Below are 6,445 nucleotides of genomic sequence, written 5' to 3' on the forward strand. Positions count from 1 at the left end.
ATAGAGAGGAATCACACTTGGGATCTAGTCCCTAGGCCAGTTGACAAGAATGTGATTGGTACTAAATGGGTTTTCAGAAATAAACTCAATGAAGATGGTCAAGTGGTGAGGAACAAAGCAAGACTTGTATGCAAAGGATATGCTCAAGTGGAAGGCATTGATTTTGAGGAAACTTTTGCTCCAGTGGCAAGACTTGAGGCTATCAGAATGTTCTTGGCTTTGTCAGTGTACAAGGGGTTCAAGGTCTATCAAATGGATGTCAAATCAGCTTTTCTAAATGGAAACTTGGAAGAGGAGGTTTACATAGAGCAGCCTGATGGGTTTCAGCTGAGCGAGGACCCCACTCTTATGTGCAGATTGAAGAAGGCATTGTATGGTTTGAAACAAGCTCCAAGGGCATGGTACTCCAGATTGGACTCTTACTTGTGCAAGTTGGATTTCAAGAAACGCTTAGTGGACAGTAATCTCTACATCAGAACTGAAGAAAGCAGTCAGCTTGTGGTGGTTGTGTATGTAGATGATATCATCTTTGGGGGTCACAAAGATGAGTTGTGCAAAGATTTTACAATGAGGATGCAAGATGAGTTTGAAATGTCCATGTTGGGTGAACTATCATTCTTCTTGGGTTTGCAGATCAATCAAAAGAAAGAAGGTATCTTCATATCTCAGTCCAAATATGTGAGGGAGATGTTAAAGAGATTCACCATGGAGGATTGCAAGCCAGTTAGTACACCTATGATGACTGGGTGTAAGTTGAGCAAGGAAGATGACTCTCCATCAGTTGACCACACCTCGTATAGGTCAATGATTGGTAGCCTATTATATCTGACAGCTAGTAGGCCTGACATCTTACAAGCTGTGTGCATGGTAGCCAGATTCCAAGCAGGACCAAAAGAGACACATGTGGCAGCAGTGAAGAGAATTTTCAGATATCTGAAAGGGACTAGTGAGTTTGGGTTATGGTATCCGAAAGTCAAGAACTTTAGTTTGTCAGCTTTTTCAGATGCAGATTGGGCCGGATGTATAGATGACAAGAAGAGCACCAGTGGTGGTGCATTCTATTTGGGGAGCAGCTTGATGGCATGGCATAGTAAGAAGCAAGATTTAGTCTCTCTTTCAACTGCAGAGGCAGAATACATTGCAGCTACATCTTGTTGTACACAAGTGTTGTGGATGAAGCAGATGTTGAAGGATTTGAGTGTGGAGGTTGAGCAGGCAGTGCCACTATATTGTGACAATACTAGTGCTATCAATATCTCCAAGAACCCGGTGATGCATTCTAGAACGAAGCACATTGCTATCCGGTATCATTTCTTAAGAGACAAGGTGATGGAAGGTGAAGTAAGGATGGAGTTTGTTCCCACAGCAGAGCAGGTGGCTGATATCTTCACTAAACCACTTCCCAAAGATCAGTTTGAGTTCCTCAGACAGAAGCTGGGAGTGGTGGTTCTTCCAAAGCACTAGTAGCATTGGGAGAGGGGGAGCAAGTTGCTTGATGTTGCTACCCCCATATTGGACTCAGGGGGAGTCCATTGGTTCCACCCTTTGTACTTGTTGTCAAAGGGGGAGAGAGTTACTCATCGGAGCTTTAGAATGTATTAGTGATGAGGTGGTTGCCAACAACTCCAAAGGGGGAGATTGTTGTTTTATGGTTGTCCTTGTTGGCAACTCGGCCACGTGGCGGTGATGATGTGGCCAGTTTGAGTGACGTGGATGAAAATGATGACATGGCAGTATCCAGTGTCACCGATGAGATAACAGAGCAGCTTGGTATGCATGGAGTGGTTTAATACATCATTAATAGGTGGTGCAGGTTTCTGGGTCAAAACTGGCAAAATTGGCCTATTTACAATCGAGGGCATTTTTGGTAGTGAAAATGAAATTTTTGGAAGATCGGTTCTTCATGAAAAAGATAGATTGTAATTTACCTAGTCCAGTGCATTTGATTTCATCACATTCCGATACCGTATGAAGAAGTTACGGCATTTGTGGTAGTCGAGGACAGTTTCGACATTGAAGATGAATTTTTTAAAGGAAGCGTTCTACATGTAACAATACGACAAAAATACAATCTTTCTAACAGTTCTGATTTCATCGCATTCCGATTCCGTATGAGAAAGATACGTCATTAGAAAGGTGTAGGAGCATTTTGGTCTTTTTACATAGATGATTTAGATGATTGAGTCTTCTGAAAAGTCGTAGAGCATCCAGTTACGATTCCAACGCACTTCGTTTCATCTCGATCGGATATCGTATGAAAAAGTTATAAGTGTTTCTGTAAAGTCGGTTTGAAAATCCAAACTGAAAATCCATCAGTTGCTCTCGGTGTTGGGTGGATTTTTCGGAATTTATTTTTGAAATTCGAGGGGCTTTTGTGTAATTTAAAGATTTTGAAGGTCTGAGTTGCAAGGGATCTTTAAGCACTGAAACATATGGAGGCAGGGGCTTGATTGTAATAAAGAGGACTAGAGGGAAGTGAAATGGATGGTCAAGATTCGACCACGTAGGCTTGATGCCCATCCAAAGGCTGCTGAGATTTTGGTGTGATATGGACGAGATAGATGCTTGCGCATGGGATTTGATTGGTTAGATGCATAATTCTTGATGCACTGGCGCTACACTATATCAAGGTATGTTATTGTGTTTCGCGCGTGTATAGAAAGTATAAAAAGGATTCCGATCTTAATGATCTCATGAAATCTGATTAAAGCCATCATGGAAGATTCGGATGAACAGTCAATATGCATTTTCACTTTTGTGAGTGGGAGACAAGCTCCCTTAAAATCCGGAAAAGCAACCAATCATAGATCGACAACACTTCTGACGATGTCAGCGCCTACGTCATGATGACGTCATCGAGATTCAAATCTAATGGTTTGGATCTATTGTCCGTTGGTTTAATCGGACGGCTTGGATTATAAGATCTTTTATATGAGATCTACGGTCAGATTTCGCCCCTGTTGCGCGCTCCGCCGGTGTAGCCTACGCCACCCGTACGAAGATTTCATTTCAGGCTATCTCATTGCTCCAACTTCAAAAGGTCATATCTCCCTCATTTTAAGTCGGATTTGGGTGAACCAAGTTGCAGCTTCTTCGTTTTTTCAAGCCCTACATCATGGAAGCAAGAAAAATAGGTTTTGAGTGAAAGAATGCTACAGTTTTGGTAGGAGAAGCTTCCCCCTCTTTGTTGGTCCTTGAATGAACATACATTCTTGATGATAAATGTTCTTAGGCCATTAAAGGAGGTAAAAGAGGTGGTTGAAGTGTGTTAATGATATATTAACTCAAAGCCAAGGAAGAAGAGAAGAAAGCAAGGATGTGTTTGCTTTGAAGAGCAAGAAGCCAAGGAGAGAGAAGGTGTGAGCACCAAACTTGTCAGTACAAGTTTCCAGTCATCCCAGGCAATCGGTTGTGAGATTCTCTAACCTGTGATTTTACATTACATGTATGTATGTATGTTAGGGTTAGTTGTGGATGAATGTATACATGCTAGGTTAGTTGTGGATGAACTGTAAGCATACTAGCTAGTTGTGGATGCATATGCTAGGCAGAGCTTGACTGTAGGGCATTGATATAAGCCCAATTTAATTGTATTATTTATTGTGTGCTTAGTGGGTGCTAAGCACCGGGAGTGGGTGCTCCCGTGTAGTGGGTGCTACACATTGTGTCGGCACTACGAGTGCCATCTCAGCTTCGGCTTCAGAAAATTGGGTGTGGGTGCTCCCGACTGTGGGTGCAGTCAAAAGTAGTGTATTGAGTAGGTACGAAGCCTTTACAGGCACTACTCCGGGGATGTAGGCAAATTGCCGAACCTCGTAAAAACCCTGTGTTGTGGGTGCTTCTTGTTTGCATTTTATATTGAAGTGCGTGGAATGTGGAATGGGTGTGCACACTTGGAAGTGCCTATGAGAGGCTGAGTGTGCATACGACTGTGTCCAAACAGGGACAGGTATATCAGGTTTTTGTTGGCCAGACATCAGACAGGTTTTTGGGGATCGGAATTGGACTCACTGATTCACCCCCCCTCTCAGTGACTACCGGGTTACAACAAAATTATCTAGGAAGACATCAGGAAACTCCTTGACTACCTCTAATTCCTCCAGCGGAGTAACCTTTGCATCCACATCTAGTACTGATGTAAGGTAGCCCTAACATCCATCTTCTAATAACTTCACTGCCTATAAGGCAGAGATAATAGTCTTTCTAGGTCACTTTGACCTTTCAGCTTGATAAACAAGCTCTTCTCCTTCACCATCCATCATCTTAACTTGTTTCTTAGCACACATCACATTTTCTCGATGAGCCAATAACCAATCCATGCCCAGAATGACATCAAAATTTTGCATATTAAATTTGATAAGCTGGGCATCCAGTTTCTTTCCATTAATCTCAACTGAACACGGCCCACACACTTCTTTCAATTGTTCCACTGTGCTTATAGGCGTGCTAACAACTAACTTGAATTCTAAGGTCTTAGATGGCACATCAAGCTTCCCAGCAAATCTCTTAAACACAAATGAATGCGAAGCTCCGAAATCAAATAGGACGTATACAAGTATACCTGACACAAATAAGACACCTAGAATTGCATTGCATATAAGTATAATATGTTACTCAAATTTTAATCACAAAGTCTTTTAATTAAAGTATACCTGTTACTACTTCAGTACTGGCTTCAGCCTCCTCAGCTGATAAGGCATACATCCTTCCCTGAGACTGATTTCCCTGAGTCAATGTAGGTCTATGTACAGGGGGCCAATTTCTTGATGCCACTGCTAGGTACCAACAATCCTTGGCGAAATGCCCGTATGAATGACAATTATAGCATCGGTTCAGTGGTGCCTAAACTGGAGCGGGAGCTCTCTGTACTAATCCTGGTGCAGCTAGAGGATGAGGGGGTCTCAAGGCCGTAGGCATCACACTAGTGTTAGGGCAGAAAGATGTAGCGCCCGATCCACTAGTCAGTCGGGAAGGATAACCCGATGGCCTATAAGGTTGTTGATAGGAGGGACCATAAGAGTATGACCCACGGAAACTCTTGCTCGGGTTACTCGAATCAGCATATCGGTTTGCCCTCTTCCATAATCCCGGTGTAAGGGGTGGCTCTTCCCTTTACTTATCTTCCATTGTCTTAGCTTTTTGCATAATTTATGTATAATCAGTTAAGTCCAACACCTCTAGCACTGTACTAATAGATGTCTTCAGCCCCTTCAAAAATTCTTGGGCTTTTTCCTCAGCTAACTTTATATGGCGAGGAGAAAAATAAATTAAACTTTCAAACTATTGCTAATACTCCAAAATAGTTTTGCTTCTTTGAGTTAGTGTCATAAACTCCGCCTCCTTGCGGTCTCTAAAGCTCTTTGGATAATAATTTGATAAGAATAACTCCTTGAATTGTTCCCAAGTAGGCTCTTTGTGAGTTGCCATCAATATAGGCTTGGAAGCTTTCCACCAAGAATCAACTTCATTTCTAAGTTGGAACCTTGCACAGAGAACCTTCTATGCCTCTGTGCATTTACAATATCAAATACTTTCTCCAACTCTTGGATCCATCAATCCGGTTCCAATGGGTCATTGCCCACCTTGGTGAAGATGGGTGGCAAGTACTTTTTAAAAGACTCCACCACTTTTTCGTAGTGGTGGATGGTGGGTGATAAGGTGGATAGTATGGATAGGATGGAGGCATCATAAATGGTGAAGTGCCATATGGTGGAACCGGAGGGGTACCTCCTGGTTGATTTTGAGGTACAACCCCAGGCGGTGTTCCTCCGAAATAACCCCTCTAGGAGGCTGACCCTATAGAGTAGGGTTCAAGTATTGTTGCATAGCAGCTATGAAAGTTTGTTATTGCTGAAAGGCCCCTTGCGACTATTGTATAAGGGTCACCACATCACCAGGAGTGATGACATGTGGGGGACCTAGGATTTTGTTCAGGGGTGGGTTACCCTGAACTTCCTTTGGATCATGATCCACTTGTGGTAGTGGATGAGAGGATTACCCCACGGGTCAAGGTCCACGAGAAATTGGTGGTCGACCATGAGAGGTACCACGGGCACGACCACTGGATCGGGTGCATACCATGGTGTTTTATACCTTGATTATTTCAAAATATAAGCATTGATTGAGTGCCACAACATTTGTATATATATTCACAATCAAATGCATTTTATAACAGGTTACATTGACACACCACACCACAGAACCAACATGCCCACAGTTAATTACCAATACATAGTTCGGTCTCACAACGATGTCGAAAAAACACCCCTATTGGTGTCTAATTGGGGCCCACTTGGCATGGAATACAAAAAATTCTAGACTTAGGCCTTTTTGGGCCTTGATACCCAAAACGACAGGCAAGGTCAAGCTGGGGCCAGCTAGTCGCGACCGAGCGACTTAAAAAGGGGTTTTTAAAACCCTTTTTCCCACTTTCTTCTTTCTTTCT

The sequence above is a fragment of the Macadamia integrifolia genome, chromosome 1, assembly GCF_013358625.1.
Source record: "Macadamia integrifolia cultivar HAES 741 chromosome 1, SCU_Mint_v3, whole genome shotgun sequence".
Classification (NCBI taxonomy): Eukaryota; Viridiplantae; Streptophyta; class Magnoliopsida; order Proteales; family Proteaceae; genus Macadamia; species Macadamia integrifolia.